This window comes from Rattus norvegicus, chromosome 18, assembly GCF_036323735.1.
Source record: "Rattus norvegicus strain BN/NHsdMcwi chromosome 18, GRCr8, whole genome shotgun sequence".
Classification (NCBI taxonomy): Eukaryota; Metazoa; Chordata; class Mammalia; order Rodentia; family Muridae; genus Rattus; species Rattus norvegicus.
The window spans coordinates 70,888,841-70,915,804 of record NC_086036.1 but is presented as its reverse complement, the minus strand read 5'-3'; the positions used below and the strand labels follow the sequence as shown (position 1 = coordinate 70,915,804).

At 45.6% G+C, this 26,964-nt stretch overlaps 1 protein-coding gene across 13 annotated transcripts in view; it reads right to left on the bottom strand.

The window, feature by feature from the left end:
• Nucleotides 1-26,964, bottom strand: part of Dym (dymeclin) — a 296,172-nt gene that overhangs the window by 260,202 nt on the left and 9,006 nt on the right. For 2 of the 13 annotated variants that reach the window (XM_063277162.1, XM_063277164.1), the window contains exon 2: nt 21,285-21,320. The exons of the other annotated variants lie outside the window; for them this stretch is intronic. The gene's annotated coding sequence lies outside the window, so the exon portion shown is untranslated. The remainder of the gene's footprint in view (nt 1-21,284; nt 21,321-26,964) is intronic. 13 annotated transcript variants of the gene reach the window in all.

The following is a 26,964-nucleotide window of genomic DNA, read 5'->3' as shown; positions in this document are numbered from 1 at the left end:
GATGGCCATTTTGCCAAAAGCAATCTACAGATTCAATGCAATCCCCATCAAAATTCCTACTCAATTCTTTATAGAGATAGAAAGAGCAATTTGCAAATTCATTTGGAATAACAAAAAACCCAGGATAGTGAAAACTATACTCAACAATAAAAGAACTTCTGTAGGAATCACCATTCCTGACTTCAAGCAGTGTTACAGAGCAATAGTCATAAAAAACTGTATGGGTACAGAGACAGGCAGGTAGATCAGTGGAACAGAACTGAAGACCCAGAAATGAACCCACACACCTATAGTCCCTTGATCTTTGACAAAGGAGCTAAAACCACCCAATGGAAGAAAGATAGCATTTTCAACAAATGGTGCTGGTTCAACTGGAGGTCAGCATGTAGAAGAATGCAGATCGATCCATTCTTATCACCAGGTACAAAGCTAAAGTCCAAGTGGATCAAGGACCTCCACATCAAACCAGACACATTCAAACTAATAGAAGAAAAAGTGGGGAAGAGTCTCGAACACATGGGCACTGGGGAAAATTTCCTGAACAAAACACCAATGGCTTATGCTCTAAGATCAAGAATTGACAAATGGAACCTCATAAAATTGCAAAGCTTTTGTAAAGCAAAAGACACTGTCATTAGGATAAAATGAAAACCAACAGATTGGGAAAATATCTTTACCAATCCTACATCTGATAGAGGGCTAATGTCCAAAATATACAAAGAACTCAAGAAGTTAAGACTCCAGAGAGCCAAATCACCCTATTAGAAAATGGGGTACAGAGCTAAACAAAACATTCTCAGCTGAGGATTATCGAATGGCCAAAAAGCAACTAAAGAAATGTTCAACATCCTTAGCATCAGGGAAATGCAAATCAAAACAACCCTGAGATTACACCTCACACCAGTCAGAATGACTAAAATCAAAAACTCAGGTGACAGCAGATGCTGGTGAGGATGTGGAGAAAGAGGAACACTCCTCCATTGTTGGTGGGATTGCAGACTGGTACAACCATTTTGGAAATCATTCTGGAGGTTCCTCAGAAAATTGGATATTGAACTACCTGAGGACCCAGCTATACCTCTCTTGGGCATATACCCAAAAGATGCTCCAACATACAACAAAGACACATGCTCCACTATGTTCATAGCAGCCTTAATAGCCAGAAGTTGGAAAAAACCCAGCTGCCCTTCAACAGAGGAATGGATTAAAAAATGTGGTACATCTACACAATGGAGTCCTACTCAGCTATCAAAAACAATATGACTTCATGAAATTCATAGGCAAATGGAATGAACTAGAAAATATCATCCTGAGTGAGGTTACTCAATCACAGAAAAATACATTTGGTATGTACTCATTGATAAGTGGATATTAGCCAAAAAGCTCAAATTACCCAAGATGCAATCTACAGACCACAGGAAGCTCAAGAAGGATAACCAAAATGCAGGTGCTCCCACTGCTTCTTAAAAGGGGGAAAAATATTCATAGGAGGGGATATGAAAGCAAAGTTTAGAGCAGTGACTCAAGGAATGGTTATTCAGAGCCTGACACACATGTGGCCCATATATATACAGCCACCAAAACTAGAGAAGATTGATGAAGTTAAAAAATGCATGCGGAAAGGGACTGGATATAGATCTCTCCTGAGAGACACATCCAGAGCATGTCCAATACAGAGGTCAGTGCTAGCAGCAAACCCTTGAACTGAGAACAGGACCCCCTTAGGGAGAGTTAGAGGAAGGATTGAAAGAGTTGAAGGAGCTTGCAACCCCATAAAAACAACAATGCCAACAACCAGAGCTTCCAGGGACTAAACCACTACAGAAAGACTATACATGGACTGACCCAGGGCTCCAACTGCATATGTAGCAGAGAATAGCCTTGTTGGGCACCAGTGGAAGGGGAAGCCCTTGGTCTTGCCAAGGTTGGACCCCCCAGTGCAGGGGAATATGGGGGGGGCAATAAGGGGGATATATAGGGGGAATACCGTATGGGGGAGGGGAGGGGAATGGGGGCTTATGGACAGGAAACTGGGAAGGGGAATAACCTTTGAAATGTAAGTAGAGAAATATATAATAAAAAAATTTTAAGAAAAAAAGAAAAAAAAGCAGAAGATACATTTAAAAAGTTACCAAATCACAATGGATGAGACTACCCAGCACTTACTGAAGATAAACCGAGATCAGACGAGCAAATGAAACAGACCCGTAACCCTACTGACACAGAGGAGGTAAAATTGTCTCAACCAAAAAAGCCCAGGGCCAAATGGATTCAGCATGGATTTCTACCAGATTTTCAAAGAATTAACACCAATACTCAAATTATTTCACAAACTAGAGCTAAAGAAACACTGCCTAATTCCTTTACAAGTCCAGAATTACCCTACCGCCTACAGCCATACCACCCTGAAAGCGCCCGATCTCGTCTGATCTCAGAATTACCCTACCAAAAGCACACAAATAACCAATAAAGATATAACATTACAGACCAATATCCCTTTTGAACACAGATGCAAACACTCTCAATTTAATACTTGCAAACAGAACCCAGGAACACACCATAGATAGATAGATAGATAGATAGATAGATAGATAGATAGATAGATAGATAGATAGATAGATAGATAGATATCAAATAGGCTTCATCCCAGAAATGCAGGAATTGTTCAGCATAACATAAACAGACTAAAAGACAAAAACCACATGATCGGGTTGGGGATTTAGCTCAGTGGTAGAGTGCTTGCCTAGCAAGCCCAAGGCCCTGGGTTTGGTCCCCAGCTCCAAAAAAAACATGATCATCTCATTAGATGGAGAAAAGGCCTTTGACAAAATCCAACATCCCTTCATGATAAAAATCCTGAAGAGAATACACATATAAGGAATATACTTCAACATAATAAAGATGATATACAGCAAGACCCAAACCAACATCAACTGAAGTAATGAGAAGCTCAGGCGTTTTCACTAACATCAGGAACAAGGAAAGACTGTCCATTCTCTCCATACTTCTTCAATAGAGTGCTGGAAGTCTTAGCTAGATTAATAAGACAACTGAAGATCAAGGGGAGCAAACAGGAAAGAATGGAGTCAACATGTCTCTATTTGAAGATATGATTTTATACATAATACACTTAAAAGAGGAGAAGGAGGAGGAAGGAAAGAAGAAGGAGGAAAAAGAAAAGAGGAGGAAGGAAAGGTAGAAGAGGAAGAAGAGGGAGGGGGAGGAGGAGGAGAGGAAGAGGAAGAGGAAGAGGAAAAGGCAGGTGGATCTCTGAGTTTGAGGCCAGCCTGGACTACAAAGCGAGTTTCAGGACAGCTACGGTTAGGCACTGAAGGAAAGCAAACCAGTGAAAACAGAAAGCTGGAGAAGATATATTTGAAGGAAGCCATGTTCCAGCCCCAGCAAGCAGCAGAGCTTGGTAGCTTCGGCCCTATCATTCTGGCTTTAGAGTCAAGGACCGAAGAAAGGGCTATGGAACCTCCTCTATGACTAAGGAAAGCCACTGAGGCCAGGTATGTGTCAGGGTGCCCCTGTAGGGCGGCCCAGAGAAGCTATTATATGAAGTTATAAAGGTGAAGCCTGGATTTTGTTGAAGACCCCAGGAAGCTGGAGATGCCTGAGTCATGGGATGGCTGCCAGGAAAGCTGCCAACAGAGTGGGACCAGGAGAGAAGAGTGCTGCAGTCAACAAGCTGAGAGGAGTTGGAGATCTGCAGAGCGCTTTGACATCAGACGTGGAGAAAGACTGGAGTTTGCCCAGCTGGTTTTTGGTCTTGCTTTGGTCCAATATTTCCACACTACTCTCTTTTCCCTACCTTTTGTACATGTTGAAAATAGGTGGTCTGCTTTTTGATTTTGATTTTAACAGGGGATCACAGTTAAGAGATCGCATGAATCTCAGAAGAGACTTTGAACTTTGGACTTTTAAACATTGTTGAGAAGACTGTGATTGACTGTGGGGACTTTTGAGGTTGGATTAAATGCATTTTGCATTATGGTATGGCTACAAGGCTTTGAGTACAGGGAGTGGAATGTGGTAGTTTGAATAGGAGTGGCCTACATAGACTCATGTGTTCGAATGGTTGGTCACAGGGTTGGTCTGGTGCTGCTGTATATTCAAATGCTAAGTTTTGCCTCCCAGTCTGGTTATCCCTGGTGAGGAGATCCCCACATACACCAAGTGATGCTGTGTAACCCTGCTCCCCAAGTGAATTGGTCAATAAAAGGCTAGAGCATGTGATTGGGCAGTAGACAGAGGTGGGCGGGTTTTCAGTTGCCTGGCGAGAGTCTCGCACAGGGACAGAGAGAGAAGAGAGATGGAAGAAAGGAGGAAGCTGCCATGAGAGAAGATCGATCTGAGCACACAGCCACAAGAAACCAACAGTAACACGGGACATACGGCTGGGATGTAAGTTAGAATAGCTTCAAAACCTGCCCACTCTAGGTTTACAGCTTGTAAATAAAATACCTGGACTGTGTGTCGTTTGTACAGGTCAGCTAGACTGTAATAATGTATTTTACGATAGGGAGTGATGCTATTAGGAGGTATGGCCTTGTTAGAAGACGGTTCACCGCGAGTGGGTTCTCAGGTCTCAGAAGCTCAAGTCTGGCCAGTGTCTAAGTTCCCTTCTGCTGCCTGCAGATCAAGATGTATAACTCTCGGCTCCTCCAGCACCGTGTCTGCCTGCACCCACCATGCTTCCCGCCATGATGATAATGGACTAATAAACTTCTGAAACTGTAAGCCAGTCCTGATGAAATGCTTTCCTTTGTAAGAATTGCTGTGGTTATAAGGTTTCTTCACAGCAATAAAACCCTATGATGGCATGGGTACATACACAGACTTTATAAAAGTAAGCTGGAGAACAACAGAGAAAGGCACTCAAAATCAACCTCAACCTCTGGGTTGCACATGCACATGCGCGTCATGCATGCACACACACACACACACACACACACATACACGCATGCACGAGCACACACACGCATGCACACACACTCACACATGCATGCAGGCACACTCACACACAGACATAAACAACCTATGCAGATACATACGATCAGTAAGCTTGAAACAGCAACAAAAGCTGTCCCAGAAAAGAAAAGCACAAGATGAGACAGGGTCACTGCTGAATTCTACCAAGCCTTTCAGAATGCTGAGAACCATGCTCCTCACCCCGTGGCAGCTTCCATGAAAGGGAGGGAAGGCCCACATACAGCCTATGAAGCCAGCTTTATCCTGATACCACACAGATACGCAACAAAGACAGAAACTATAGGGCAATTTCTTTAAGAAGCAGACACAGAAATTCTCAATAAAATTCTGGCAAATCAAACTCGAGTACACATCAAAAAGAATATCCACCATGACCAAGTTGTCTTATCCAGTGTTTTACTTACTTTCTGTGCTATGATCAAACACTGACCAGGAATGGAGAAAAGAAATAAGTAGAAAACAAAAAACAAACAAACAAACAAACAACACAGCCAAGCAGCGTGGCACACGCCTTTAATTCCAGCACTTGAGAAGCAGAGGCAGACAGATCTCTGTGAGTTCGAGGCCAGCCTGGTCTACAGAGCAAGTTTCAGGACCTCGAGGGCTACACAGAGAAATCCTATTTGTAAAAACTAAATAAATAAGTGTCTCAGTCAGGGTTTCTATCCCTGCACAAACATCATGACCAAGAAGCAAGTCGGGGAGGAAAGGGCTTATTCAGCTCACACTTCCACATTGCTGTTCATCACCAAAGGAAGTCAGGACTGGAACTCAAGCAGGTCAGGAAGCAGGAGCTGATGCAGAGACCATGGAGGGACGTTACTTACTGGCTTGCTTCCCCTGGCTTGCTCAGCTTGCTCTCTTACAGAACCCAGGACCACCAGCCCAGGGACGGCACCACCCATAATGGGCTGGGTCCTCCCGCCTTGACCACTAATTGAGAAAATGCCTTACAGCTGGGTCTCATGGAGGCATTTCCTCAAGGGAGGCTCCTTTTTCTCCAGCTTGTGTCAAGTTGACACACAAAACCAGCCAGTACACTAAATACAAATTAAGAAAACAAAAACATTAACCAAAGACAACCTTGGGGAGGTGCAGGTCTATTTCACCAACCATTGCAGTCCATCATTGAGGGAAATCAAGGCAGGAATCAGAGACCATAGAGTAGTAGTTCTCAAACTGTGTGTCCACGACCCCCCTGGGGATCTCCTATCAGATGTCTTGCATATCAGATATTTACATCAAAATTCATAACAGCAGCAAAATGACATTTCTGAAGTAGGAATGAAATCATTTTATGGTTGAGCGGTCACCACAACATGAGGAACTGTATTAAAGGGCCACAGCGTTAGGAAGACTGAGAACAACTGCCACAGAGGAAACTGCTTACTGTCTTTCTTACACAACCCCAAACCACCTGCCTGCAGATGGCACTGCCTACGGTGGGGTAGGGCCCTCCTACGTCAACTAGTAATCAGGAAATCCCCACAGACATGCCTACGGGCCAACAGACGGAATTAATCCTCAGCTGAGGCTCCCCCTCCTCACGTGTGTCTAGTTATGTCAATGGACGATGTAAGTACCACAGCCGGGAAAGCCGACCCAGTCAAGATGCACCAACACAAGAGTGAATAAGAAAGATGAGGGCCCACACAAGGCAATTTTAATCAGCTACAAAGAAAGGAAATGATGACGTCTGCAGGCAAACATGAATCTGGAAACCATGTTAGAGGAGCGGAACCTAGATCACGATGGATGCTGTGAAAGTAAAGAGTCATGAGCAGGGAGGGAAGAAAGGGAAGAAGGGATCCTATGAGAGAGAGGGAAAGAAAGGGAGTCAGGAAAACGGCTGTGAGTAAAAGCAATGCTGGCAAACCTAACAACCTGAGTTCAAGTCTGGGGACCCTCACAGTGAAAGGAGAGAACCAACTCCCTCTGCTATGTCTGAAGACAGCGATAGTGTGCTCATATACATAAAAATAAATAAATCAATCTTAAAAAAGAAAAGGAACAAGGGCAATGAATGGAAAACGGTAACAGCAAGTAGTACGGCCACCCTTCATCCGATCCATCAGTAGTCACCCTGAAGACCGCCAGTCTAAATGCAGTAGTGGTTTCAGAGTGCACTGAAAAACAAGCCCAACTGGACGTGCTCTACACTCTACAGACAACGCACAGACTGCAAAGACAGCAAACTAAAGTGAGCAGAGAGACCTGCCATCCTAGTTAGGCTCACCTCTGTGCTGCACTGATAAAACAGGGTGGAGAGGAAAGGGTTACTTCACTTTACAGCTCACAGCCCAACCATCTCTAAGGAGATGAGGGCAAGGACTCAGGGCAGGAAACTGGAAGCAGAGCAGAAACAGAAGCCATGAGGAGTGCTGCTTACAGGCTCGCTCAGCCTGCTTTCTTATACAGCCCAGGATTACCTGCCCAGGGTGGCACTGCCTCTGAGTGGGCTGGGCCCTCCCACATCATGGAAATACTCTTTACACTTGCCTACAGCAGTTTGATCTGACTTCCTCTTCCCAGATGTCTCTAGCTTGTGTCAAGACGACCAAAGAAAAGAGCAAGAGGCACAAAAAGAACAGGGTCATGCAGAGTGGCAAAGCACCTTAGTCCCAGCACTTGGAGGCCAGAGGCAGGCAGATCTCTAATAACTCCAGACCTTATCTCAAACAAACAAACAAATAAACGAACAAGCAAACAGCAAAAGGAGCGCAAAGCCCATAGTTCAGTGGCAAGCATTTGCCCAGCGTAAGAAAAGCCCAGGATTCTGTCGCTGGCACCAGAGAAAACTAAATTTACAAGAGTACTGAACTGTCAAAATAAGAGAGGGAAAAAACAGAACCAGAGAGAGAGAGAGAGAGAGAGAGAGAGAGAGAGAGAGAGAGAGATCTTGATCCAATACTCTAGGGAGACTTGAACGTGCCTACATGGTTTAAATAAGAATGCCCCCACATTCACATATTTGAATGCTTAAGAGGAGAGGTTTAGGCCCGTTGATGTAGGTGTGGCCTTGTTGGAGGAAATGTGTGGGGTTTCAAATGTTCACACGGGATCCAGTATCTGTCTGTCTGCCTGTATCTATCTATCTCTATCATCTATCTCCCTCCCCCTCCCCCTCCCCCCTCTCTCTCCTGCTTCCTGTCTATGCGTATGTAGAACTCTCAGCTTCTCCAGCACTCCATCTGCCTGCACACTGCCATGCTTCCTGTCATGACAATAATGGACTAAACCTCTGAATCTGTAAACCAACCCCAATTAAATGTTTTCCTTTGTAAGAGTTGCTGTGGTCACGGTGTCTCTTTGCAGCGATAAAACCATAACTAAGACAATATCACGCTCAGAAATGGTGAGATCAGTTGTGCACAGGATCGGTAAGACTGGCTGAATCAGGAGCATCCCCAACAACTGCACGCTGCTGACATCTGTCACTCAACGCGCAAGAATACACGGTCTTCTCAAGGTCTGGGACTGTTTACCAGCAGAGAGAATATACAGGATAAAACCCACTTTAAGAAATTTAAAGTCAGGGGTTGGGGATTTAGCTCAGTGGTAGAGCGCTTGCCTAGCAAGCGCAAGGCCCTGGGTTCGGTCCTCAGCTCCAGAAAAAATTTAAAGTCTTATAAATGGTAGCCGGGTGGTGGCAGCCCACGCCTTTAATCCCAGCACTCAGGGGGTTAAGGCAGGAGGATCTCTGTGAGTTGGAGGCCAGTCTGGTCTAAAGAACAAGTTCCAAGACAGCAAAGCTACACGGAGAAACCCAGTGTTGGGAGAGGGGGATGGATACAAATGCTTTTTAAGTGTTCAAATCAACAAGAAAACAAGGCAGAGCCCATGAGAACATACTGGCCACATAAGCAATGTAAGCCAAGGGTCATAAGATCACCCACTATTATTACAGAAAACAGATGTACACAAGAGAGCTGTTTTAAACTAAAGGAGACAAGGGCTATAAGCATCAAATACCTTGTGTGAACTTTGAGACCAGATTTGGAAAAACAAGGGAAAAAATGGAAGAAACACACACACACACACACACACACACACACACACACACACACACACACACTTTACACAAATAAGGGAACGTGGACTTGGTTAGACTACATATGTGTGCTGACTCAGCAGGAAAATGACTTCTCGTATGTGGCTCCACCTTCTGGGGTAAAAAGTCATTACATCTGCAACTGTCAAATGGGGGTGCATTTTAACTAGTACAAAATACAGATGAGGACAGCAGGTAGTGTAACTGTGGCATTCTACTGTTCTGCATTTGAAACTTAGTAAAAATAATGTTAATAAACAAGTAAAAAACAATTCAAGAAATCTTATCAAATAAGTAAAAAGCTACATATAGATACAAACATAGATACCACACTGAAAAAATAATAAGCCCGGGCCAGCAGATCTATGGTAGAAACTTGCTAGTACCATGTTAAAGTCTGAAATACACACACACACACACACACACACACACACACACACACACACAGAGAGAGAGAGAGAGAGAGAGAGAGAGAGAGAGAGAGAGATGGGGGGGGGCAGAGGCAGAGGCAGAGACACAGAGAGAGAACAAGACATAAACATCTTACTATGTCTGAGGTCTACTGTACTGTGCCAATGGGCTTCCCTGGTGTTGGTAAAGAGATGGACTAGAGGGAGCCAGCAGAGGGCCAGCCACTGCCCTGTGGTCCTTCACTCTCGTCAACATCCGCTGTGACTGGTGCAAACACCTTAGCCTGAGCTCCTCTCCTGGCTGGTGAAGCAGCTGTTGACCTCAACTCTGAGCCAGCCAAGAGATGCTCTTCTGCGTGGCCTCCTGGTGTTGAAGCATTAGATCCAATAGGAGGCTCTCCAAGGTGGTACAAGCTAGTTCAGTTGTTTACACTACTTGCTGTTCTTGAAATGGCCCCGGGGTTCAACTCCCAGCATCCAGTCACACCCAAGTCCAGTCCTAGGGGATCCCAATCCCGCCCCTGGCCTCCTCAGGCCATACACTCATGGTACATACATAATGGCACACATACATGCATGGTACATGAAAATCACCCATACATAAAAATACGTCTTTAAGCCCACTATGAAGAAGCTGGTCTAGAAGTTGCTATGTAGCCTAAGCTGGCTTCAGCCTACATCCCCGCCTTAGCCTCAGACATGCTGGGATAACAGATATGCAACACCATGCCTGGATTCAAGTGGGCTTTTGCAAGTGTGTTTGTATGGGGGGGGGGTGTTGTTTGTGGCTTTTGTTGTTTCTAGTGGTGTTTTAAAAGATGTTATTTATTTGATGTGTGTAGGAGTTTTGTCTTCATGTATGTCTGTGCTCCACATGCATGTAGCACTTGAAGAAGTCAGAGAAGGGTGTTGGATCCCCTGAAACTGGGGTTTAAGCTGAGCCATTTCTCCAGCCTCTTGCCTGCATTTTAAAAAGAGGGTATTATGTAGCCCAGGCTGGCCTTAAACTTGCTATGTAACCAAAGATGACCTTCAACTCCTGATCTTCCTACTTCTGTGTCCCAAGTTCTGGGATTTCAGGGGTCCATCTCCTCGCCCAGCCTTCAAGTAGCCATTTCTGCTTACTTTTTTACCTTCAAATTAGTGACATGGCTAAGCTGGGAACACAAAGTGAGGGGAACAGAGGCAGAGCAGTGGTGACAGCTGCTGCAGCAAGGAGAGGCAGCCTAGACTTCAGAGAGAAGCCAGCCAAACCAGGGTGCAGAGAGGCTTTCGAGAGCTGAAGCCAGGAGGTTATACGCCCATGGAAGGGTTTCTGGGAGCTGTCAAACCTGAAGGGTCAAGGGTCTGAGCTAACTTGGGCCTGTAAGCTATATTACCATCTTATAGACTGAGGAACCCGAGAGCTGTGAGAATTGCAACCACAGGGCGGAGAGCTCAGGGCCAGTGGCCTACTCAGGAACCCTAAAACAACCCAGGGCCACTGCAGCTCCTGGCTGCTGCCACTCACAGATGCTAGAGGTCAAGGGTCATAACAGCTGCCAAGGACCAAGGCTTAAAACTCACAGCAACAACCTCTCACCTAATTGCCTGCAGATTTAAGCATCTGGCTTGAACTGGAGGAAAGGACACTGAATCCTCAGAGGTTAGGATTACAGCTGTAAAACCTCTGGGTCTGAGGCTAGCCCCTAACCACACCAAAGGGCCCAGAATTGCCAAAACTGGAAGAACTTCTTTGCACCACTCACAATTCCTGCAACCAGCTGATGAGCAGCAAAGACATACTAGAGTTATACACATACACATATGCATACACATACACAATAGGTCTCTCTACCGACATAATAAGCCAATTCAAGCCAAATTTAAAGTATAAAAACAGGTTTCTTTAAGAACAGCTCCCTGGGGCTGGAGAGATGGCTCAGCGGTTAAGGGCACCCGACTGCTCTTCCAGAGGTCATGAGTTCAAATCCCAGCAACCACATGGTGGCTCACAACCATCTGTAAGGAGATCCGGTGCCCTCTTCTGGTGTATCTGAAGACAGCTACAGTGTACTTATATATAATAAATAATCTTAAAAAAAAAAGAAAAGAAAGAAAAGAAGACTTAAAAAAAAAAAAAAAAAAAAGAACAGCTCCCTGACAAGCTCATCAGTCTCAGGAAATGAGGCCAAAGAGGTCGACATGCAGACAGAGATACAGAGAGGGAGAAGAGAGAGAGATAGGGTCAGAGAGAAGAGAAGGTAACAAAATGTTTGGATTATATAGGGAAGACCAGGGGACTGGGCTGGAAAGTTCAGGATAGGGGACGGGGCTATACTAGGCACACCCTGTAACAAGTAGGGACTAGGGATGCTAGGAGAACATGGGAGGCCAGGTGTGCTCTGATATGTTAAATAGGCACTTCAGCTACTTGTCCCATGTTTGAAAAAATATACATATGTACATATGTGTGCTTGGTATGTGTTAGCTGACAGGTGATTCCACTAGACTGCCCCTCAGGGACCTAGCAACTAGTGATGGTCATCACTGCCACCAGGTGTGTGCAGTTGGATAAAAGGACCCCTCCCCACCCCAGTGTGCTCTCTGTCTCTGTCTCTCTGTCTCTTTCTGTCTCCCCCCGCCCCCGTTTCTGCCCATCCTTCTCTGTACCCCATCCTCTTCTCTGCCCTCATGGCTCTGCTCCTATCCATAGTCTGCTTGTCTGTATGTCTACTCGTCTGCCTCTCCCTTTCTCCAGACCCTCCCCCCTCCCCCCAAATTAACTCCTTTTACACCAGATCTATTACATGGCATAATTACTTGGGCACACCTAAGCATGAACCCACCAAATACCCCTCACTGCATTATATTTCCTAACAGTATGTGTGTATGCATGCACGTGCGCACACACATACACACACACACACACACACACACACACACACACACACACACACACACACAATTTTTCAAGACAGGGTTTCTTGAAACGTGACTGTCCCGGAACTCACTCTGCAGAACAGGCCGGCCCTGAACTCAAAGATCTACCTGCCTCTGCCTCCAGAGTGCTGGGACTAAAGATGTATACCACCATGCTAATCCTACGGTTATATTAATTAACATAGGGATAAACTTGATGAAAAGTGAAAAGTACCCAGGACTTTCTCTATTGTGTTTTAAAAGTATTATTAGCCATAAGTACTTCCAGGTAAAGGCTTTTTTTCTAAAGGGCTAAATCTAATCTGCAAGGGCTGGAACGGTAGCTCAGCTGATAGGTGTACTTGCTGTTCTTGCAGTGGCTCTGGGTTTGGTTCCCAGCACCTACATGGTGACATAATCATACAGTCCCAAGGGGTCTGATACCCTCTTCTGGTTCTGTGGACAACAGGCATACAAGTGATCTATACATTACATGTAGGCTAAACACATTTACATATATTATAAAAATGAATAAATCTTTAGAGGAAAAAAATCTAATCTGTAATTCCCAGAAAGCTACCAACAAATCAGACTCATCAGTATTTCCTTCACACCAGTTAAGTCCATTTCATGGTGCCATCATTATCGCATAATCGGTACTTTCTTACACACTAGTGAGCTCATTTCACAGTGCCCACAATATCGAATAATCAGCTACTAGGATCTTACATGCCACTCACTTAGTACCTGAGGATGGACACCCTGTCCTGTCAGTTCACAGGTGGCCACAGATGAATTAACCCTCTCCAATCTCACTCAGATCTGGAGGGAAGAGACAATGGTAGACAACAGCTCTGCACAATGGTAGCCCACTTACCAGCTCAGTTCATCTGAGACGTGATCACTGCAAATTAAAAACTAAACAATCGGGGCTGGAGAGATGGCTCAGTGGTTAAGAGCACTGACTGCTCTTCCAGAGGTCCTGAGTTCAAATCCCACAACCACATGGTGGCTCACAACCACCTGTCATAGGATCTGATGCCCTCTTCTAGTGTGTCTGAAGACAGTGACAGTGTGCTCACATACATAAAATAAATAAAATCTTAAAAAAAAATTAAACAATTCTCTCCAGAAAGCAAAATATGTGTTGGGGTCTCCAAAAATATGTACTCGAACTCTCCTCTCAAGCCATTAGCCATTAATGCTGTGGAAAACAGTTCTTGTCCTCTTCTACCCACTTGAGAGTAGCGCTGTAGCCTTTTTACCCAAGTTCTCCCTCCCACTTTGATTGAGATAGTCCTCCATTGTAGCCCTGTCTGACCTTGAAATTGCAATCCTCCTGGCTAGCAGGACAGGTGTGTGCCACAATAGCTTAAATCCTTTAATCTGTCCAACTATCCATGACCCCAGAATACGTCTCACTGGGTGTCTTTGAAAAAGCAAACTGTGGTTGTTGGAATAGGAACGGTTCCAGAGGCTCCTAGATTTGAATGCTTGGTCATAGGGAACTGTGCTACTTGAGAAGGAGTAGGAGGTGCGGTCTTGGTGGAGGAAGTGTGTCAACAAAGGTGTACTTTGGAGTTTCAAAAGCTCAGGCCAGGACCTGTCTCTCTTTTCCTGCTGCCTACAGATACAGACCATCCAGCTCTTTCTCAGCAAGTAAAGGATATTGCTGTTTGTGGTGGTCTGAACGAAATGGCGTCCATGGACTCAGAAAGTGGCATTACTGGAGGTGTGGCCTTGTTGGAGGAAGTGTCACTGGGGGAAATGGGCTTTGAGCTTTCAGAAGCTCAAACAAGGCCTAGTGTATCAATATCTCTTCCTGCTGCCTGCCAGGATGTAGGATCCAGATGTAGGACCCTCTGCTACCTCTCCACCTCCATGTCTGTCTGCATGCCACCATGCTTCCTGCCATGACGATAATGGACTAAACCTCTGAAACTGTCAGCCACCCCCAGTGAAATGTTTTTCTTTATAAGAGTCGTCATGGACATGATGTCTCTTCACAGCAATAGAACACTGGCTAAGACACAAACACACAAAAGAGACCATAACAATTTATTTACAGTCAGCTATTCGTCAGGGGACTGTGCTAATTAGCTGTCAGCCCTGTAGACCTAACACTAGCATTCTGGATAACCATGTCCACATGTGCAGGTTGAAAATGGCTCGTTATGAAGGAGGATCGGTTTGCTGGCATAAGTAACCTATGCCTAACTCTCTGTAGACTCGATTCTGCTTCCGTACGTTTATTAAATTAATGAAGATAATGTCAGGCCAAAAGAGATGATAAGCACGCCGGTGTGCTTCCCACGAAACGCAATGCTAGTTCTCTTTCCCTGCAGTAGCGAGCATGGCTGGCAAACTGCTTGCACGGCAAGCCAAGGCTCACACTGGTCCCCAGCACTGCATAAAACAAGCATGGTGGTTCACCAGGTAGCCAACCCCAGCACTGTAAGTGGCAGATGCAGGAGAATAAGTCGTTCAAGACGCAGAGCAGCTGCCGTGCCAGCCTGGGCTGTGAGAGGCTCTGCTTCAGGAGAGTAATCAGCGAAAACAGTTCACTTTGGGAGTTTATCAGGTACGTGAATACTTCATCTTCAAAAGAACAAGGTTTCACAGAGACACCTATCCTCTTCCCTGTGAGACAAGCCAACAGGGAAGACAGACTACTGTGGAATCTGCTAGTGAAAGCAGGCCTTCTTCCACACACACGGTGCAAATACAAAGTCTCAGGGATATACAGTACAGAGTATCATCGATCCACTCCCTGACCATTTAGAGTCTCAAGTCAGAAAGCGTCAGTTTCTTCTTGGGTAGAGGTCCTGGACTGTTCCACATACAGAGAAGCGTGTACCGGGCCTGTTTGCATTGCTTGGGCTATAAACCCCTCTACTTTGTTGGCACAGAAACCATTGGAAGTCATTTTCTGTCTATGTATGAAGCTCTCTGTTCCTTTTCAAGTGGTACAGCAGGCCAATGCTAACTAAGTAGCCCTTATGCTGACAAGCACTTAAGGAGTTTATAGGGTTGGTTTTTTTTTTATAAATATTTTGATCATTACTTTTACCTTACACTTGTACCAACTTTTAGCATCAGCAATGCCTAGCTTCTCACTCCACAGCCTGTTGAACTGTTAAACACTGTCATTTAAACCATTTGATGCTTACTACTACATTTTTTAAAGTACTTTACAGAGTGTGTTTAATCTGTATGTCTCCTATCGTGAATGAGACCATTACTCTGTGTGTGTGTGTGTGTGTGTGTGTGTGTGTGTGTGTGTGTGTGTGTGTGTGTGGTTTTATTTTGACTTAAAGGAAAACACTTTTCAGAACAGCCAAAGGTAAGTATAAAAAACTGCTTAGACCAGCTTGGTTATCAGCATGAAGTTTTCACACTGGCTAGAAGGAAGAGGTCAGTGATTACATAGCCACACTAAAAATAAAAAGTAAAAATAGACTCGTAGGACACAAGAGGCTTCAAAGACTCTCCATAAAGCAGAAAACTGGAGAAGGGCTAAAGAGAAATGGGACTCCAGAGCATCTGCGGCTTCAAGGGCTCCACAGAAGCCTGGAGACAGTGAAGCCAGAGCCCCACTAACAAAAGCTTGGGTAGTGCAGCCTTGGAGAGTCACCCCTGCCCTAGGGTGAAAGCCAAGTCTCACCAGCGGTCCGTGCCACCCCAGCTTCACCAGAGCAGAGGCAATGGGCACGGCAGATTAATGCCGAGGAGGATCAAGGCTAGCCGTAAAGAGAACTAGTCACCAAGACGCTCTGCCTTGCAGAAGGGCCCACCTGCTCCCCAGCCCAATGAACTTGAAGTTGAAAACTGAGTTCCACCAGCATCTCTCCTGCCATGACTCAGGCCAAGAATTCCAAACACATGCACACGTGCACACTCACACATGCACACACATATGTAATCACTCGCTTCTATTAGGACTGGACCCCCCAAACCCTTACTGGGGAGAAACAGACGGAGATGGAACTTGAAAAGCGCCACCAATCAGAGGAGAGGCCTGGCTCCTTCCCCTCTCTATGCTCCAGACTTTAGTTTTCAGCTCTTCCTTCTACAACTTCCTTCTACAACCAACAACAGTGGTCGATTCTGTCCTCGGTGTCACCAATTATTTCCACACTGTTGATACTTTCCAACTTCTCCTTCTAGCCCCAAACTCTGACCAGTTCACTTCTATCAATATCCTTAACCTACCTAAGATTTTTAAATGTGTCTGAGTGCTTTGCCTATGTGATGTGCACCACGGCACGCCTGGTACTTGCAAGACTGTCCTTGGTTACAGATACATGTGAGCTGCCATATAAAAGTGAACCCAGATCCTCTGCGAGAGCAACACGTGCTCTGAACCACCGAGCCGTCTCTCCAGTGAAACCTAAGCTGCTCTAAATCCAAGGTAGGGTCTCCATTATGACATAGGATGAGCAGAAAGGCTGCCAACTGTGCCTATGGGATCGAGAAGCTCTTGCGGCACCCGGTCTGTCAAAGGAGCGACAGAACGCCATTTGCACACACAGACGACTCCATCTCCCCCACACAGCTTTCCTATCACCTCCTCATCCCGCCCCTCCCCTCCGGCTCTCATTATGTAAATCGGGGCTTGAAATGGCATCTCCTACATTATATAAATGTGTCTCCTAGGTGGATTTCTCCTGAGAGCCAAGAATCACGCATTTCTTTTTTTTCTTCTCCCTGTTAACCTGCAGCACTCTGCTAAAGAGAAAGACGCTTGCTGAAATAGACATGGCCCATGTTAATAAACACATGAAAAACCTTCAAATTAGAGTGAAATCTGCTATTTAAAACAACAAAGTGGGGCTGGAGAGATGGCTCGGCAGTTAAGAGTTCTTCCGGAGCATCTGAGTTCTGTTCCCAGTGCCCATGTTCTGGCCTCTGAAGGCACACATGGGCAGCATACATTCACATAAACACATCTGTAAGTAAAAATTAAAAGAACAAATATAAAAATATAAAATGTCACAAAGCACCATTTTTATCCATCAGACTAGTAAAGGCTTCCAAACTGCTAACAGCGTGAGGACTTGGTAAGTAACAATCAGAGCATCCTTGCAGAGACCCTTGGTCCCTGGACACAGAGGGCTACACTCGAGTACCCAGGCAACAGCAGATTAGCTCCCAAAACTCCTATGAGGCACCGAGGAGGAGGAGGCTCGAGTGGCTGGACAGTCTCTCTCATCCTCAACAGGTGGCCAGGCTTGAGGGTGTAGGCCAGGCTCCCACGGCCACACATGAAGACACGGGCCTTCTCCTACCTGGAATCCTGGGATCTCAGCACCAATCAATGTGATAACTCAGGGCAGCCTTTCTTTCTGTTTCACTAGGCTCCGCACATCCTGTACTCAAGGTGGGGAGAATTACGCCCGCAGAGATCTACCCATGCCCATATGGGTTCCAGAAAATCTAATAAAGGGTCCACTTGCCCTCCCGTTCTACCTGCATACTCCATCACCACCAGTGCCCAAAGGAAGACAGGAAACTAGACCTCTCCCAGCCCTGCTCACAACAGGAAGCACCAAACTAAGATTGGAGGGGGCAGGGGACAGGGGGCAGGGGGTGAGGAGGGCATGGACCCCAATGCTGGAGATCTGTGTATGTGTAGATCGAGTGAGGCAGAACAAGGACGAAGGGATGTCCCCATCTGACACCTAGTTTTTCGTTTGTGTGTTATCACTTGCCTTCCAGGCCAGCTGCATAAAGGAGAAGCTGTCCATCTGCTTCTGCAACACCGGCTTCACAGATAAACTGTCAAGCTCTGTGAATCCATCACATCACTGTTTACAACAGTAACCTAAACAACAGACATCGTCACCTGGGGATAAATTACACCGTATAAACATACAGTGGTAAGCACTCGGAAAGAAGACAGATCTTACGTGTGCGGTGATATAAGGATATGCTGTGGTAGACGGGAAGAATGGCCCCATAGGCCTGTACATTTGAATGCTGAGTCACTGGAGAGCACTATTTGAAAGAATTAGAAGTAGAAGGATGTGTATCACTGGGAGTGGGCTTGAGGTTTTAAAAGCTCATGCCAGGCCTAGTCTCTGTCTGTCTGGCTATCTGTCTGTCGAGGCCTATCTCTCTGTGTCTGTCTATCTATCTGACTGCAAGCTATCATGCTCCCAGCATGATGATGATGGACTGAACCTCTGAAACTGTAAGCCAGCCCACAATTTATAAGAATTGCCTTGGCCGTGGTCTCTTCACAGCAACTAGGTGACTAAGTAAGTTACCTCAGTAACTTAAGCTTTTGTTTAAGAGGAAGGTAGGCAGGACTAGGAGTCTATCAATACAGATGAGCATGTCAGTTCTTACAGGATACTTAGAACTTGCCTGTAAGAAACGCAAAGGCCCCAAAGAGGTTACTTTTAAAGATCAGGACTAGGGGCCAGCAACATGGGACCTAGTAAAGGCATTGCCACCAAGCCTAACCACCCGAGTTTGATCCCCAGAACCCACATGGTGCAAGGAGAGAACTGACTCTCCCCATGCTGTCCTCTGAGATCCAGACTCCCACAGTTCCATGTGCATACCACACACATAAATATACAGAAATAAAGAAATAAAATTGCATTTTAAGGGCTGGAGAGATGGCTCAGTGATTAAGAGCACTGACTGCTCTTCTACAGGTCCTGAGTTCAAATCCCAGCAACCACATAGTGGCTCACGACCATCTGTAATGAGATCTGAGGCCCTCTTCTGGTGTGTCTGAAGACAGCTACAGTGTACTCATATACATAAAATAAATAAATCTTTAAAATAAAATGCATTTTAACTTTTTTACCTGGAGACAGAAGCAGGTGGGTCTGAGTTCCGGGTCATCCATGGCTACATAATAAGACCCTATTGCAAAGAAAAGGGAGGGAGGGAGGGAGGGAGGGAGGACGGACAGATGGACAAATGAACTGACAATCTGTTGGGTCAGGAAAGCCTTCTTACTCTGTCCATCCACACTGCTCTGCTTTCCCCCAGCAGCAAACACGCTACCACTTTATTTTAAAAAGGAAGCCAAATGTTCTCTCTGTGCTCTCCTGGGAGAGCCCAGTGTGCTTCAGTTTGTGCTGGTGTCTCTGAGTGAGCAACTCAAGGGTACACACACAGTCTTGACTTCTCATCAAAAGTCAATCATAAACCTTTACTTAGTGGATATTTGATTTGATGTCTGGCTCTTATAAATATTAAGTTCATCGCTGCACCCCAAAGTGAGGACCCAAACGTCCATACCTCTGTCAGTGCTATCCACATTCCAAGCTCACGTTATGTCACGTTCAGAGCCAAGCATTCACTCCACAATGCTTACTATAGACGGACAACCAATGCTGGGGGTGAAGGTGACTAAGAACAAGACCAGGACTCTGCCACCAAGGAAGCAACGATAATGTGAAAGGCATTACATCGGTTGCTCGGTGGGGAGATTTGGGTGAATCCCTCCTGGAGCTACTTCTATGCAAGAAGCTGTGAATATGAAAGAATCTGAGGTCAAAGGAATTGGTACTTTCATTTAACCAAATTTCTTAATTACATTCTTTATGTATTTACTTTGAGGCAAAGAGATAGCTCGGTGGCTAAAAGCACTTCCTGCTCTTACAGGGAGCACAGGCTTGGTTTCCAGCAAGCCCAGCAAGCAGTCACAACCACCCGTAACACCCAGGGCACCCGACACCCTGTTGGAGCCTCCGTCAGTACCTGTCTGCATACGACACACATTCATGCACTCGGGCACATGTGTACACATGAAACACATGCTTTTTAAATGTAAATACATTTGTGTGTGTGTACATGGGGAAAGGACACGTGCTGTGAAGATGCATGGAAGTCAGAGGACAACCTGAGTGAGTCAGTTCCCATCGTGCACACCCGCCATCTGTACTCCAGAGACTTTAAAGAGAAATCTCATAGCTGACCCAGGTGACTAGGGAAATGGAGTAATGGGAAAGTCTCTGAAGACTGCTCCAAGTGCTACATTAGAGTAAAGGGTAGTCTTCCCCACAGAGAATGACGACCAACAGATCGGCCAACAAGGATGAGGGCAGGTAGAGAGCCCCTACCCAGCATGGCTGAGGAAGCCCACCCCAAGAGTCTGCCAGAAGGGACACTGACGTGAGTGAGACAACCCACCACCCAGAAGCCTGGGAAGACTCCAGAAGTACAGACATGGCACCATGGAGTCCCAACAAGGTGTAGGGCCTACACATGGGAACAGAAGGCTGACGGCAAGGACCTAAAACTCTAAGACCAAAGGTGGGGAGGGCAATGGAGTAGAGGGTAAACGCAGGAGGATGAAGCCTGCCGGCTCCACAGTTACATGACAGGCATCCCAGGTGCCAAAGCAGGGGACTAGACGATTCAACTCAAGACTCTATTTTTTTTTTAAAGATTTATTTATTTATTATATATAAGTACACTGTAGCTGTCTTCAGACACACCAGAAGAGGGCATCAGATCCCATCACAGATGGTTGTGAGCCACCATGTGGTTGCTGGGAATTGAACTCAGGACCTCTGGAAGAGCAGTCGGGTGCTCTTAACCGCTGAGCCATCTCTCCAGCCCAACTCAAGACTCTAAATGGCAACCCAGGACCAAGAGTCTTCAGCAGTCTTTCCTCCAGCACACAATAACAACTGTTCACCCCTACAGCGAAACCCACTCTCAGCAAGACCACACACACACCACGAGCTTCCGATCATTTTGTGGCGGGGGGGGGGGGGGGGGGGGAATATGTCTCAGTCTTAACTAGGAAAAGACAACCAAACGTTAGACTTCTGTTAAAACCTAAAACAGAGATACCAAAACAGACCAGAGAACGGAATCATAGGAAGCAGATCGTTCTGAAAGAAAAAAAATTGTTTTGTTTTGGGGTTGGGGATTTAGCTCAGTGGTAGAGCGCTTACCTAGGAAGCACAAGGCCCTGGGTTCGGTCCCCAGCTCTGAAAAAAAGAACCAAAAAAAAAAAAAAATTGTTTTGTTTTGTTTTCCAAGACAGGGTTTCTCCATGGATCCCTGGATGTCCCTCTGGATGTCCTCAAATGCATTTTATAGACCAGACTTGGCCTTGAACTCAGAGATCCACCTGCATCTCCCTCCCTAGTGCTTAAAGGTATGTGCCGATACCAACACCACCCCCTGCTCTGAGAGAAACTTTAGTATCTAAATCAAGATGCTCCAAGAGATAAAGATGCTAAGCAGTCACAGTAATGACAGGAAAGTTCTTTAGAGCGCCTTCTATGTGCCTTAGGTCCTATGTGCACTCACACTGACTTGCACTCTTCAGTGTTCAGTGAAGCAGGACTGACTGCATGCCCAGCTCTCAAGGACAAACTGCTGCGAGAGCAGAGTCTAGCCCGCTGCCTGAATAATAACGTTACACTTTGTAAGTGGCTACCAAGAGTTAGCAAACACGGTTATGACGTGAAATCACAACTTCAGTGTCCACAAGTGGAGTCTTATTGCGACACTGCTGTCAGGACTCTTTGCTTACAAGGCTTCTCCTGGCACCAGGTGCAGCTCCTAGTCCCTTTTTACTGCTACTCAGCACAGCACAAACCGCCATGGAGCACACACAGCAATAGCAGCTACTCCAGGTCCAGATGTGATGGCTCATACCCATAAGCCCAGCACAAAGAGAAACTGAGGCGGGGGACTGCTGCGAGTGTGAGCCCCTGACTGGTCTGGCTACAGAATGAGGCTTTCTCACAAACACAGAAAAGAAAACGGACTCCACAGTCATACCCCTTTTTAAAGTTCTTCCACCATTTTTTTGTTATTTTTAACTATGTACATGTCTGTACTTGCACATGTGTGGGTATGTGCACATGCGTGCAATGCCTGTGGAGGCCAGAGGTGTGAGGACCTCTGGAGCTGGAGTTATGGGTGACTGCAAGCCTCCCAGTGTGGGTGCTGAGAACTGAGCTAAGTCTTCAAAAGCAGTGTAGGCTCTCAACCAATGAGCCATCTCTCCACCACCACCCCTTTGTAAATTTTATTTATGTGTACTGTGTGTACTGTGTATCACATGTGTGCAGCTGCCTTTAGAGGCCGGAGGTCTCAAGAGTCCCTCAGAACTGGACCTGTAGGCAGTTGTGAGCTGCCCAGTATGGGTAATGGGATCTTGACCTTGGGTCAAAAAGATACAGAAGTGGCCAGATGTGGTAGTGCACTCATTTAACCCCAGCACTCTGGAGGCAGAGACAGGCAGATCTCTGTGAGTTCAAGGCCAGCCTGGTCTACATAGTGAGTTCCAGGACAGCCAGAGCTGCACAGTGAGACCCTGTCTCAAAAGAAAGCTAGAAGAGCTAGAAGAGCTCTCACAGGCTGAGCCATCCTTCCATATCTGTTATCTCACTCGACGCCAGGATTCTGTTTGCCATCACAGTATAGCTGGAGCAGAAGCACAGTCTAGGAGGTGTTACCAGACTGAGCGTCTGAGGGACAGAAGCACACGGTCTGGGAGGTGTTACCAGACTGAGCGTCTGTGGCAATACCACAACCTGCACCACTGCACAGCGCTCAGCAGGGTCAGCAGGGACCAGGAAACTAACAGCACAATGTCTCCCCAAAAATAACCAGGGAGAATGAGGCCGCCACCAAAAGGCATTAATAAATGGTGAGTCAATTAAACTATATTGGATTATAAGAGCCAAGAACTGTGTCCAGAGAAAAATTTAACATTTGACTCTTTAAAATGAAAAGTTACTCAAAAATGTCTGTGTGGAAAACAATAGCTATGAATATTTTCAAAAAAATACAGGAAAACATTAACTCAGGGGTTGGTGAGATGGCTCAGTGGGTAAAGATGTCTGCCACTAAGCCTGACGGCCTAATCCCTGGAACCTACATGGTCGAAGGAGAGAACTGAATCCTACAAGCTGTCCTGACCGCCACATGCACATGCACACAAGCACACACACGCACACACACCACACACAACACACACACACACACAACACACACACACATACACCACACACACACAACACACACACACACACAACACACACACACATACACCCCACACACACATACACCCCACACACACCACACACACCACACACACCACACACACCACACACACAACACACACAACACACACACATACACACACACATACACACATACACACACAACACACACACATACACACATACACATACACATACACACACACCACACACACAACACACACACTCCACACACACACCACACACACCATACACACACACATACACACACCACACACACACACACCCCACACATAAACAACACACACACACACAACACACACACTCCACACACACACATACACACACACACCACACTCACACACACACACACACCACACACACCACACACACACACACACACACACACACACACACATCACAAAATCAAAAACTAAATCCAAGGAGAAGCAGAAGACGACCTGAAATAGAATCTCTAGAGATGTGCAACAACGGACCGTGTTAGACATGGGTGGAGCAAAAAGAGGCAAAGCTGAAGAAAATTACAAACCCCAAAGAAATGCAAGATGTACTAAGTCTGCAGACTTGGTATTATGTCTTCATGAACTCAGCCTAGCAGTAGATGGCCCAAAGTGCTTTACAGACACTCCAATCACTGCACTGCCATCACTCCAGCCTGTATCACTGATAGTCTTTACTGCCAATGATTGATGATGGTGGTGGTGGTGGTGGTGATGGTGGTGGTGGTGGTGGTGGTGATGGTGATGATGGTGGTGATGATGGTGATGATGGTGGTGGTGATGATGGTGATGATGGTGGTGGTGGTGGTGACGACGATGAGCCGGAGAGATTGCTCAGTGGTTATGAACACTTGTTCTTGCAGAAGAACGTGGCTCAGTTCTCAGCACTAACATGGTAGCCCTATGACTCCAGTTTCAGGGGACAGAACACCCTCTTTTGCTGTTTGCAGGCACTTGGTATACACATGATATACAGATATACCTGCAAGCAAACACTCATATACATACAGAATCAATCTAAAAAGAGATTTTGATAATAAAGTAATAAAAGTTCTTTTTCCTTTTTGAAGATAGAGCCTCAGTGTGCCAGACTAACCTTGAATTCAGTATTTAATTGTATATTTAGTAATCTGGCTGCCTCAGCCTCCTGAGGGCTAGGATTACTATCATACACCATCACAACCAGCTTTAAAAAACAATTATCCTTAAGATGGGGTCTCACACAGCCCAGGCTGGCCGTAAACTTGCTATGTAGCCAAGGATGGCCTTGAACTTCTGACCCTCCTGACTCTACCTCTCCAGTGCTGGGATGGGGGCATGTGCTATAAGCTATAAAGCATTAGTGACAGTATCCAGCACCATCCATATGCTAGGCAAGCACTATGCCAACACTACATCCCCGACTCCTGATATTGCATTTTAAATTTCAATAAAAACTTATAGAAATGTCTTCTCTCTTAGTATGGTACCTTCCAATTTACCTTTCCAACACTAAAATATTTATAACCTGGTCCTTTCTTCAAAATACCTACCACTCCTTAACCTAAAAACCATTAAAGCAATGAATGCTTAATTAATTTCCCTAAAATTACAGAACCATAAAGTATCAAAGCAGATGTCAGACCCAAGCAGGAAAGGTGCAAAAGAGCTTTCTCTCTCAACCACCACAGCCACGGCGCATCAGTACAACACACTGTTCCATCAACCAAGAACAGGGTATCAGCAAAAATGGGAACATCCAAGTCTAGGGAAGACAGCTCAGTCAGGAAAGTGCTTGCCACAAAGGAGGTGAGGACCCGAGTTCAGAGTCCTAGCACCTGTGTGAAAAGCCAGAGGCATGGGTGAATGTTTTATAACTCCAGTGCTGCGGAGACAGACGGGTGGTCCACGTACACAGTACACACAGGCAAACACTGGCATATGCAGGCCGAGGAGTAACCAATAAATAAAAAAGAACTCTAACATTAAAAACGGAATAAAAACCTGGGCTTTGATCAGAGGCAGGTGGATCTTTAAAAGTTTGAGGCTCGTCACGGATACTTAATGCAGACCAGCCATGAAGACATACTAAGTTATTATCTCAGAAATCAAAGCAAAATAACAAAAAAAGAAAAAAAAAAAAAAAAAGGAAGAGAAAAATCAACAGTAGTCAAACAGTGGTGGACCATCCCTTTAATCCCAGCATTGGGAGGCAGGGATCTCTGTGAGTTCAAGGTCAGTCTGGTCTACAAAGCAGATTCCAGAATAGCCAGGACTGGGCTGGAGAGACGGCTCAGTGGTTAAGAGCACTGGCTGCTCTTCCAGAGGTCCTGAGTTCAATTCCCACAACCACATGGTGGCTCACGACCATCTGTAATGGGATCCGATGTCCTCTTCTGGTGTGTCTGAAGACAGCTACAGTGCGCTCATATACATAAAATAAATAATTCTGGAAAAGAACAGAATAGCCAGGACTACACAGAGAAAATCTGGAAAAACAACAAAACAGAAACAAAATTCAACAGTAAAGAGAAAAGATAAAGCCAGTGAAAGTCCACAGTCAAGAAAGAAAGCAATGGGGGCTGGGGATTTAGCTCAGTGGTAGAGCGCTTACCTAGGAAGCGCAAGGCCCTGGGTTCGGTCCCCAGCTCCGGAAAAAAAAAAAAAAAAAAAAAAAAAAAGAAAGAAAGCAATGGAAGACAGAAGGCTAATAATAAACACAAAATGGAAGACAGAAGGCTAATAATAAACACAAACCGTGGAAGGTTAGAAGACACTCGAGGCTTTGCCTTCTCGGTAACTGTTATAAGACCATCAGTGTTGACAGGAAGCTCTAGACTGCTGCCTTTTGTAATAGAACAGAAGCAGCAGCAGCTTGCATACCATGTGACAGCGTTCCTGGGCCTGATCTCACAGGTCTCTCCAAGGATTCCTCAGTGAGGAAGTTTATGGAAAACAAAGCAAACTGGGGTACTGTGACAAGGGAACTATTCGCCCATGTACATTGTCTGATGATAATGTAAACACTAAATTAATCGAGGAAGACCAGAAGAGTCTCCTCTGACCTTACCGCCAGGTCACAGGTGTGCTCAAAAGTCAACAAATCAGAGGAATACAGTTTTTAATAATTTATCTTCTAGTTAGTATTATTTCCTTTTTAAATGTTTTCTAATTATTATTACTGTGTGTCTTGTTAGCAGACACCATGACCAAGGCAACTCTTATAAAGAGCAACATTTAATTGGGGCTGGCTCACAGGTCCAGAGGTTTCGTCATGACAGTGTCTGGGCAGGCATGGTGCAGGCAGAGCTGAGAGTCCAACATCTTCATCTGAAGGCTGCTAGCAGAATACTGACTTCTAGGCAGCTAGGATGAGGGTCCTACACCCACAGTGACACACCTACTCCAACAGGGCCACACCTTCTAATAGTGCCACTCCCTGGGCTGATCATATACAAACCATCACATTGTGTATACAGTGTGTGCTGTGTGTGTGAAGAGAGAAAGGGGAAGCACATGTATAAACATGCACATGGGGGTCAGCACACCTTTCAGGGTCTATCTTTCCTTCCACTGTGGGCTCCTTTCGGGCAGTAAGCGTTGTTACCTGCTGA